The sequence below is a fragment of the Lipotes vexillifer genome, unplaced genomic scaffold (assembly GCF_000442215.2).
Source record: "Lipotes vexillifer unplaced genomic scaffold, Lipotes_vexillifer_v1.1 scaffold837, whole genome shotgun sequence".
Taxonomy (NCBI): domain Eukaryota; kingdom Metazoa; phylum Chordata; class Mammalia; order Artiodactyla; family Lipotidae; genus Lipotes; species Lipotes vexillifer.
In genome coordinates, this window is record NW_006775771.1 from 719,391 (window position 1) to 730,104 (window position 10,714).

General features: G+C 41.6%; 1 pseudogene; it reads right to left on the bottom strand.

Annotated features, from left to right (window-relative positions):
• Nucleotides 1–9,164: 9,164 nt before the first annotated feature.
• On the bottom strand, nucleotides 9,165–10,389 carry LOC103085859 (gamma-secretase subunit APH-1B pseudogene; annotated as a pseudogene).
• Between the last annotated feature and the right edge of the window lie 325 nt (nucleotides 10,390–10,714).

The following is a 10,714-nucleotide window of genomic DNA, read 5'->3' on the forward strand; positions in this document are numbered from 1 at the left end:
TACATCCCTGATGAATGTATTATTTTATGAGATTTTTATCAACTAATTTCCTCTAAATCCACTATTTGCTTACTGAAAGTTAATGTAACTGAAAGTCACTTATCTCCTGTTCCTCAGAGCTGCATTAAGCATTTTGAGATGATTGGATTGAGTCATTTCAGAAAAACGAATACAATTCTGCCTCCTGCTTCTTAAATGCAAACTGTTAAGAATGATTACTTAAGTTTCAATTTAACTACTGGCTGTTGAATTCAGACATGCCATTCACTTAAGAACCAGGTGTATCAGTAGTCTTGTCTTCAATACCTTTCTTGCTTATTTCCATGCTGCGTTCCTATCAAAGTTAATTTCTTGCTGTAATACAATGTGATGCAGCCTTCCAAAATTCAAGTCCATTTCAGACTGTTTCCCACATTTTAAGCATACTTTTCTGTCAGGGTCAAGAAGAATCAAAGCTCAGGGGACATGACCTTGTATTGTCTTACTACCATTCAATGAATCTTTTCCCAGCAATTCTCCGGGGGTTCTTCTGTATCTTTTGCCAGCTCCCAATCAGAGGGTCTCCGTATTTTAACTTGCAATATTACTTTCTGCTGAGCGTAATGCATGGTTGGGTCAAAAGATCTGCAACTTGAATTCTAGCTCCCAGACTAATTCACCATGTTTACACAGAGGAAAACTTCTGTTTCCAGAGGGCACTCAGCTAACCTTTAGGGTGTGGTTTGTGCTTCGGTAGTGAAAGCAGTGTGATTTTACAAGTTGTTCCGATCAGATACTTGGTTAGACCCAGCTTTCTCTAAGGAAACCAAAGGTTTATGGTTGCCCTTGCAACCAAGACCTGCCTGAGCTCTGACTCCTGACTAGAGCTGACCAAAGATTTCAGTTTCTTGTAGGAGCTGGGGTGGAGGGTATAGAAGATGATGTGAGTGTGTTAAAATGTACCCAGGATCTGTTTCAATCACAGAATGTAAGGTAACAGACACAAAGACAATTGCCTTTAGAGAGGAGGCAAGTGTAAGTTTCTTACACTACCCAAGAGGAGGGGATGCGCCATGCTACACAGGGCACATGGGTTAATGCCAGGGTCAGTCAGGAGGCAGAAGGAGTGAAGGGAAAGCATGGCCCACTACCGTAGTTTCTACAGGAAGGAAGGAATGGGCAAGGCAGGGTAGGCAAGTTGAGCAAGCTCAGGTTTGGATGGTTTAATAATTTCAGTGGGCTCGGGACTATGGGGTGGTCTCTAGTGGTGGTTAGGGCAGGCGAAATATTGGCTTAGTGTGTTGGAGTCAAATAAAGGAGGTGGTTGGTGATAAAGCCTTTGAATTGGTGAGCTGGCCCCTGGCTGCCATTCTTGGCTTATCCCTCCCAGCCTAAGATCCAGCAGCTTGTCACTGCTCACCTGCACCGAGCACCACTGAAACGCTTCCCACCTTCCCCTTGCTCAAGCTGCCTCGTGGGTCATGCATGGATGGGCTGCCCCTCCCATGGCCGTGCCACTCCTCTGCATGGCTAACTTTGTTTACCATGCAGCACCCAGAAAAGGAGTTCCATCCTCAAGAACCACCCTCTCACTCCTTACACACTCATGTCCCCATCCCTAGAGATGAGTTTAAATAGTTCAACAATGCCCTGTGCAAATCAGTTTCCTTATTCTTAACATATTTATCTACATTGTGCCTTGCATAAGTATCTGCTTTTTCACCTCTTTCTTCTGCTAGATGGCAGTTCTACAGACGAGTAATCAGGCATGGCGTATTTTCATTTTTATGTCAACAGCATCTAGCATGGTGACTCTTGACTAACAAGGGCATTCAAAAATGTTGACTAAAACAGGAAATGAATAGATAGCTATATTTCAAAAGACTATGTGATGATAAGAAATCTTATTATGAAACCATTTTAAATTCTTCAGAAAAAATAATGTATAAATTAATTTTTATTGGGTATACTTTTTTAAATTTATTTTTTATTGAAGGATACTTGAATTACAATGTTGTGTTAATTACTGATGTACAGCAAAGTGACTCAGTTATACATATATATACCTTCTTTTTCATATTCTTTTCCATTATGGTTTAGCCCAGGATATTATTGAGTATACTTTTACGTCAGCCTTCTTTAGGTAGGTGGCACCACCTTACAAAAATAAGACAAGCACTTCACTCTCCGCCCCATCTCATTTTATTAATTCAAGAGGGCAGTCGATTCTCTGCCTATTCCCTAATCCACAGATACCTTATCACCTAGAAAAATTTGAGGAAAGTTTTGCTTAGTGTTCTAAAACTTTCACAGTCAAAAAAAAAAAAAAGACAGATGCTAAACATGTTTTTTTGTTGCTGTGATAATTCATGCCTCAGTGTAATGCTTATTCCCTGAAGAAAGTGTCTTTAAAAACCGGCCACAGGATAATTATAACACCCTTGATGGTAGTTTCTGTTAAAACATTGCTGGGAATAATCCTGATCCTGGCTTAGAGCTCCGATGTGAAACCGGGGATTTCCACCCCTACGAATGGTGTCGGAGCAAGCCAACTGCACCTAATGAGTATTTAACCTTAGTTTTTCCAGTGCTCACTAATATGAGGGCACACATGAGAAAATGACCAAAAATGAGGGTTCTGGAATCAGATTACTTGAGTTTTAAACCTGTATCCTTCACTTGCTGGCCAACTGACCTCAGACAATTTACTTAAATTGTATCTTCCTTGAAAGGCTTATCCAGAAAATGGGGACAAATTAGTATGCAGTTCATAAGGTTGTTGTGAGGATTAAATGATACAATCTACCTAAAGTGCTTGGCTCTCAAATAATTTCTTTCTTACTTGCTCTCTTTCCTGCCTCCCCATGTGGGACTCCAACCAGCTGAATTCTACCTACTGCAAACAAATGAAGTAAGGTACTGTCCATTTAGCTGTTCTGAAATTGCCCTGTTTCTTCACTCTGCTCCAGCTCTCTGATAACTTACCACCCTCACCTCATAATGTCCTCCAAGTACTGTAGTATCCCATCAGATACCACTGCCGAAGCTTCCCAGCACTGTCACCCAGCAGTGTCACAGTGGAGCCCCTGAGGTGCCGAAGACATTGGTCCTGGCACCCTAAGGTCTAAGGCTCTTTCAGATTGCACTGATGACACACCGTCCTTACCACTCCGCCCCCACTGCATCCCCCCTTAGTCCATAAGGATTGGGCTCAGGACGGAGCCAAGGAAACAACACAAAGTACCCTCACTTCTGTCTTTCTAGGTCAAGCTGAAGGTACCAAGAGGGGAACTCGCTCCCAGGAGATTCCTTGGTCTCGCAAAACAAAAAAATGGAGCCAACTAATTTTCTGGTCATACTTAACAAGTCTGAATCCAACTGCTGGTGAGCACAGTATCATTCAAAAAGGGCACTTCCCCTTGATATAAGGACAGCCTGCAGCTCTTTCTTGGCCATCCCAAGCCAAACTCCCTCAAAGTTAGAAATAAGGGAAATAACTGTTATCGCTAGGCTTGCTCTGCAGGTTACTTTGGGGACTGACATAAGGATTTACTTCTAGTACATAAGCCTTGAAAGCCTGGCCCTATCAGAAACTCCAGACACATCCAGCAGGAGCCAGAATTGCTCACTGTCACAAACCGACAACGACAAAAAGAAAATGCTTTCTAAACTTCTCCATTTCTTTATTGCATGTGTTTTTTGCCTTGGATTATCTTTCTAGATATGTGACTAAAGTGAAGTTCAACTGAACTGTAACATGTTAGATATCAACACTTGCAAAATGCAGGCTTTCCTGGTTTCCAAAAACTAAAAAAGTTTTACATTTCCTTGTTACTATATAAAAATGTCAGCTGGATGAGACCATGTACATTTATGAATTCAAAGGAATAGCAGTAAGCTCAAGAAATTCCATTTGCTTATAACAAAACACCAAAAGCAGCCAAGCATGAAGCACTATTTCATATTGAAAGTGGCTGGAATGAAAACTTTGGTTCTTTGAGAGGCAGTGTGGTTTTCTAGAAAGATCTTTGGTTCCAACTCTACCATTAACCAGCTTTGCAACCTTGGGTTTCATTTATGGGGAAGTGAAGACTTTTAACAATTTGGCACCAACCAGCTTCCCAATGAATATTTTCAACTTCTCATTTTTACCCTATTTCCAGCCCTCTTCCCTTCCTCTCTCCCATCACGCTGCCTTTTCACTCACTTATTTTGCAAAGCAATTAATTAATCCATTTCTTTGCAGACTAAGAGCCTTCCTCTCCACTCTCAAAGAGGCCATCAGGACATTTGCCAAAACAAAGTGACTTCTCTTCTGATATAAATTTTACCCATGGTGTTAGTGTATCAAAGTCCTTATTTTTAATACAGTAGCAACTTTTTCTTCCACTTATGTCGGTACAATAACAGGCTTTCAATGAGCTTACTGAATAAATGAAAATTAATTATTGTTTTTATATCTACCATGTTTTTTAATTGAGGTAACACTGGTTTATAAAATTATGCAAATTTCATGTGTACAACATTATAATTCGACTTTTGTATATACTACAGTGTGCACACCACCAAAAGTTTAGTTACCATTCCATCACCATACAATTGACCCCCTTTACCCATTTTGCCCTCTCCCTCTCTCTTCCCTTCTAGTAACCATCAATATGTCCTCTGTATCTATGTACTTGTTTTTGTTTTGCTTCGTTTGTTTATTTGGGGTTTTTTAAATATTCCACATCTGAGTGAAATTATATAGTATTTGTCTTTCCCTGTCTGACTTATTTCACTTAGTATAATACCCTTCAACAAGAGCTATCCCTGTTGTTGCAAATGGCAGGATTTCCTTCTTTTTTATGGCCAAGTAGTATTCCATCGTATACAGGTGTATATGTTTGTATGTATGTATATTACATCTTCTTTATCTATTCACTTGTTGATGAACAGCTAGGTTGCTTCCACATCTTGGCTTTTATAAACAATGCCACAATGAACATGGGTGCATGTAACTTTTTTAATTAGTGTTTTCATATTTTTCAGATAAATACCCAGAAGTGAAATGGCAGTTCTATTTCTAATTTTTTGAGGAACCTCCATACTGCTTTCCATAGTAGCTGCACCAATTTACATTCCCACCACCAGTGCACAAGGGCTCCCTTTTCTCTACATCCGTTCCAACACTTGCTATTTCTTGTCTTTTTGATAATAGTCATTCTAACAGGCCTGACATGATATCTCACTGTGGTTTTGATTTGCATTTCCCTAATAATTCATGATGTTGAGCGTATTTTCACATGCCTGTTGGCCGCTTGTATGCCTTCCTTGGAAAAATGCCTATACAGATCCTCTGCCCAATTTTGAATCAGCTGTTTATTATGTTGTTGAGTTGTATGAGTTCTTTATTTCAGATATTCACCCCTTACTGGATATAAGATAGGTTGTTGGGCTTCCTTGGTGGCGCAGTGGTTGAGAGTCCACCTGCCGATGCAGGGGACACGGGTTTGTGCCCCGGTCCGGGAAGATCCCACATGCTGCAGAGCGGCTGGGCCCGTGAGCCATGGCCGCTGGGCCTGCGCGTCCGGAGCCTGCACTCCGCAACGGGAGAGGCCACAACAGTGAGAGGCCCGCGTACCACCAAAAAAAAAAAAAAAAAAAAAAAAAAAATCTTAGTTCTTTCTTATCTTCTACCTGAATTCTTTTCTAGATTTTTTTAAGTGACAAACCATCTTTTTATTGTTCACTGAAAAATACAGGTCTGGAAAGAGTCTATTGCCTTCTGTATTAAATGCAAGGTCTGATATTGCAAGTATATATGACATAACAGTATAACTTATATAAAATGATACATATTGTACAAGAGACAGTGCCCACCCCTCTAAACACTAAAATTTAATGGAATGAAGTAAAGCTTTTTATTAAATGAGAAATGTAAACATTGCAATCATAAACAAAGTGCTCTAAGCAAAGAACTTTAAAATTGTTTTGTTGTGACATCTACTTTGCTTACCTGCAGTTAGGGATGGTGGGGTCCAGGAAAAACTTAACTAACAAAAAGCTAGCACTCTCAAGGAGCTCTTCCCAGGAAACAGGTTGCAGATGCCCGAGATGGGCTGCCACCCTGGCCTCCCTGGAGTCCTCAGGCCCACTCTAACTGCTAATCCCTGTCTTGAGGCTAGTTTGATGAACTAGTAGGAGGGCTAGTGGGAAGAGCATTGGGTAGGAGGAAGCTTCTGTCTGGACTGCTTATCTTGCACCAACTCTATGGATAAGAACACCTAGCATCTTTGATGTGTATCTGCCACTCTCAGCAAACACTGAAATGTGCTTGAAAAGATATTAGCATTGGGAACAAAAGCCATTTTCTACACAGTCTGCAGATACCATTTATTCCTTTCAGCCATATTTTCACTAAGATGCTCTAAAAGAGGCTGCTACTACTATAATATATTGCCAGTCAGGCAGGCCAAGCTTGAGGGTAACAAAACTTCTCCAGTTACAACTACTAATTCGTATCAGTTAAAAATGAATATAGGGCTTCCCTGGTGGTGCAGTGGTTGAGAGTCCGCCTGCCGATGCAGGGGACACGGGTTCGTGCCCCGGTCTGGGAAGATCCCACGTGCCGCGGAGCGGCTGAGCCCGTGAGCCATGGCCGCTGAGCCTGCGCGTCGGAGCCTGTGCTCTGCAGCGGGAGAGGCCACAACAGTGAGAGGCCCGCATACCGCAAAAAAAAAAAAAAAAATGAATATAAATTTATTAGAAAGCCAAAATCAATCTCTATTATTCACATGGCAACATAGTGAAGTGCTGTAACAATATTCACATTCCAAGGTCAACTTTAACTATAGCCACATTTCCCTCCAAAACACAGAAAGCCCTGTGTGGAGGACAACATACAAGATTAACACCACTACCTCCTCTGCAAATACTCTCAGGGCTCAGAAAGCTCATTATAGATAACAAATGCAAAAGAAGAAAAAAGATGCATCTCAATATACACACAGCAACAGAGGAAGACTACTCTCCCTCTGGGCTTCTCTGGCATCAGGCAAAGCAAGGCTATTTGCAACAGTAGTGCCTAAGCTGACTATAGCAATGCTCACAAGAGAAATAAGGATTACAAAGTTCCTTTATTCATAGGTAATCAGGGAGTATTACATGATTTCCTGAACTAAGATAACAGTGTCACTATCAAGGAAAATTTTCTTCTTGCCTGAGGTGTTTTTATAAATGAGATTTCACAATATTCCAGATTTTTTACTTAATATTAAATCTATTAATGCGCAGAGGAATCCTCATAGCTCAAGTATGAGCAATATTAATATTCTCAGATATTGCTACACTTTACAGATCAGCAAATATTTTATCAGACTATCCATTTAAGAGATTTGTAAGTCAACAGTAATAACCAACTCTATATTTTTCTTATCCTGTTCATCAAAGAACACCACACTCCAATAGGAATGAAGCCCAGTTCAATGAGTATCTTGTTCCCCTCAACTGTGCACAGTAAATTTCACTATTCGATCTCTATGTCCTTGACTCTTCCTATGACTCATCTAGTCTAAGGAAAGTCTTGTATAATGGTGGAAAATTGCAAACCCCGGTGGAGGCGTTAGTATTAGTGCTGAAGTAAGCTTTAGGAGAATAACTATAATTGCTTATGGGACTGTCTGCAGCCTTACTGGAAACCCTACTCCTCCTGCATATGTAGATTGAAAAAATTCTAATAATTTAAACATGAGAGGGGATTTCACTGATAAAGGTCTAGTTCCCGGGTAAGGTTCTGGTCCCTGGTAAGATATGTGACTAGCCCAAAACACTGGCTATGTTTCCATTTTAAACCTGTCCATCACAGTATTGTCAAATTCTCCCATCTACCATGCCACTGGTGAGCCCTCTCTTGCTGCTTCTATGTCTTTTGGATGCTCTACTGCACACAGGGGATTCACTGAGGTTCTCACTTTAATGTGTAGTGAATTTCCATTTCACATCATCAGCTCCCTAAAAACCATCAACTGGGAACAACTTCTAGTTAATAAAGGCACAAATTACTCTTTATAAAGGGAAACAAAAGGGTTATTTGGAAGCTGAATGAACATCTTAGATACTCCTATAAAGGGGATGCTGTATCTGCTACCAAAACCCAGAGACATCTACTAGATCTAAAGGATATATGGAATATGTAAAAGCATGAACCTGGCAGTTTAAGACACATTTCCAATTTTCCACTGCACCATTTAGGGAGAAGTGCTAGTTAGTATTACAGGAGCAAATTGTAAGTGTCAATCCCACCCTACTGGCTTGTTTTCCTCCTGCTTTTGGTAGACTTCTGCCAGCTCCAGTGAAGCCTGTCCCAGGGTACATCACTCAGCAACCTGCAGAGCTGCTCAGAAATAGATCATGGGCTTCACCTCAACTAGTCCAGCAGCTAGCACTCAGCTGGTAAACACTGCCTTAGGGCAGAGCCTATGAAAAGCCTTAAGCCCAGGAAAGACTTGCAGAAGTTGCACAAAAAATCTTGGTTTCAGAATATCTTCCCAGGAAGTCAGAAAATAATTGGTTTTTAGTTAAAGAAACGGAATCTACGCTCAGAAACAATGTAATACCTCAGAAAAGCAAGACCGAGAATGGAAAAACTACAGAAAAATATACCTCGTTAATCAATAGTTTACTTTGGCTAAATGATCATTAGTAAGTCAGTGCAATTTATTACTGTAGTTAGAAGCACAGCCCACCATGTTCTCACGAAACAGGGTACAAGTGAAGCATGGGAAACCAGTTCACAGAGATGATAGCCCTTTAGCCTTTTGTCACTTCAGAACTTCAAAAGACAAAGGCTAACCAGGATTTGACATTCAGATACTTGCTTGCTAAGCACAAGCTGAGTTAGGAGATAGCTAAACATCTGATTCTTACTCAGTTACAGGGTTCTCAGGAAGTTCCTATTCGAACATCGATGGTTCTCAAACTGACTGCACATCGAAGTCATCTAGGAAGCTTTAAAAATTACCAAATGCCCAGATCAATTAAATCTGGAGGGTGGAGCCCTGATACAAAGAAATGATACAAAGAAATCAGTATTCTTTGTTTCCCCAGGTGATTCTAACATGCAGTCAGTCTGTACACCACTGACGTATCCCTTTCAGAAAGCTGTTGCATGAAAGCCATATTGTATCCAGATAATTTTGTTTTTTCTAACCCCCACCAGGAAAAGGGATTTTTAGAAAAAGGCACAGCTGTGCTTCTCTCAAGAGGCAGCTTAGTGTTTGGTAAGCGCTGGTTCTCACAGGTTGTCTGGAGCGTGGGCTGAAGAGGAGGGAGCCCTTGTCTTGGCAGAGCAGGCAGAGTTTCAGGCTTTGGCAGCTGCCTCCAAAAGCAAAGGATGCCCAGATGCCCCTGAGCACCAGGATGATGTATGCTGACACCAGATTTAATCTGTAATGAGGATGTATGAAGGTCAGGGCTGACACCAGCAGATGGGTGGGAAGAACTACAGAAGGGCGTACCACTTTTTCTTCTCACAGCCATCAAAAAACACGAATGCCCCAGAACCCATGCAGTAATATGATCACCAACGTCATGAAAGGTGAATTCAAGGAAGAACTGGGGAGGGTCTCCATGAATGCCCACTGTGCCTGGCCCCAAGGAGTCAGACAGGGTATTTACAAAGGAAAATGCTCCCCTCATGATTCCAAAGCCCAAGCCAGAAACATAAGCCAGCAATCGCATAGAGGGTGCTATGTCATCTGCGTTTATACTCTTCAAACCTTCACTGGCTTTTTTTTAAAGTTCGTAATATGCAAACTGGAACATTTCTTGGATAAGGACTGAGACTAACATGCCAAAGATCAGCAGATATTTCTGTACTGGTCCATCTTTGTTGTCAGCAGTGATTGCTGCCATGGACCAAACAAGGGAGGAAAGCAGCAGAGACACCAACCAGAAGTTCTGATGATGAGGAAGATGATGTGCAAGGGCCCAGTGGTGACGGTGAAGATGTAGAGGGCTAGCACAGGACCGATCGCTATGAAGGCGCAGCCCAGGAACACGGCCACCGTCAAGACCATCACCCAGGGGCCTGGGGGGAACGCAGGGGCACCGAGCACTGACAGAGCTGAGCCTGCGGGCAAAGGCGCAGGGCAGAGGGGAGGGGCAGAGGCGGGTTCTGTTGCTAGATTTTTTCTTAAAGCTGGTGAATTCTCTCTTCCGTATCATCTGCTCTATTTCCAATGCATTCTTCGCCTCATTTACTGAGTTCTTTAGCTCCAGAACTTCGAAGGTTTTTAGCATTTCTACCTCCTCGGTAACATTACTTTTACTCCTGAACTCACTGAACTGCCTCTCTGAGTTTTCTTGTAGCTTGTTGAGTTTCTTCACAACAGCTATTTCGAATTCTCTATCAGTTCCATCACAATACATCATGACTTTAAGTGTGGTTTCAGGAGAACTGTCGTTTTCTTTTTGTCATACTGTGCTACTATGGGTTTTCATGGTGCCTGGTAAGTTGTTTCTCTGACAACACATTTGAAGTGGTGAACATCCTTCTTGTTAGGTGAAGCTCTGTTTACTTTGATTCGAAAAATTACCAGGTTGATAATTAGCGGACTTTCTCTTTTTTTCAGTGGGTGGTGCTATAGCACAAGCTTTTGGTTTCTCTTCCCTGAGTTGCCTCTGGCTGTATTTGAGAATCGGCACTTTCCACTCTCCAGCGCCTCTGCCAAAGGTGTCGTCAGGGATTATCCCC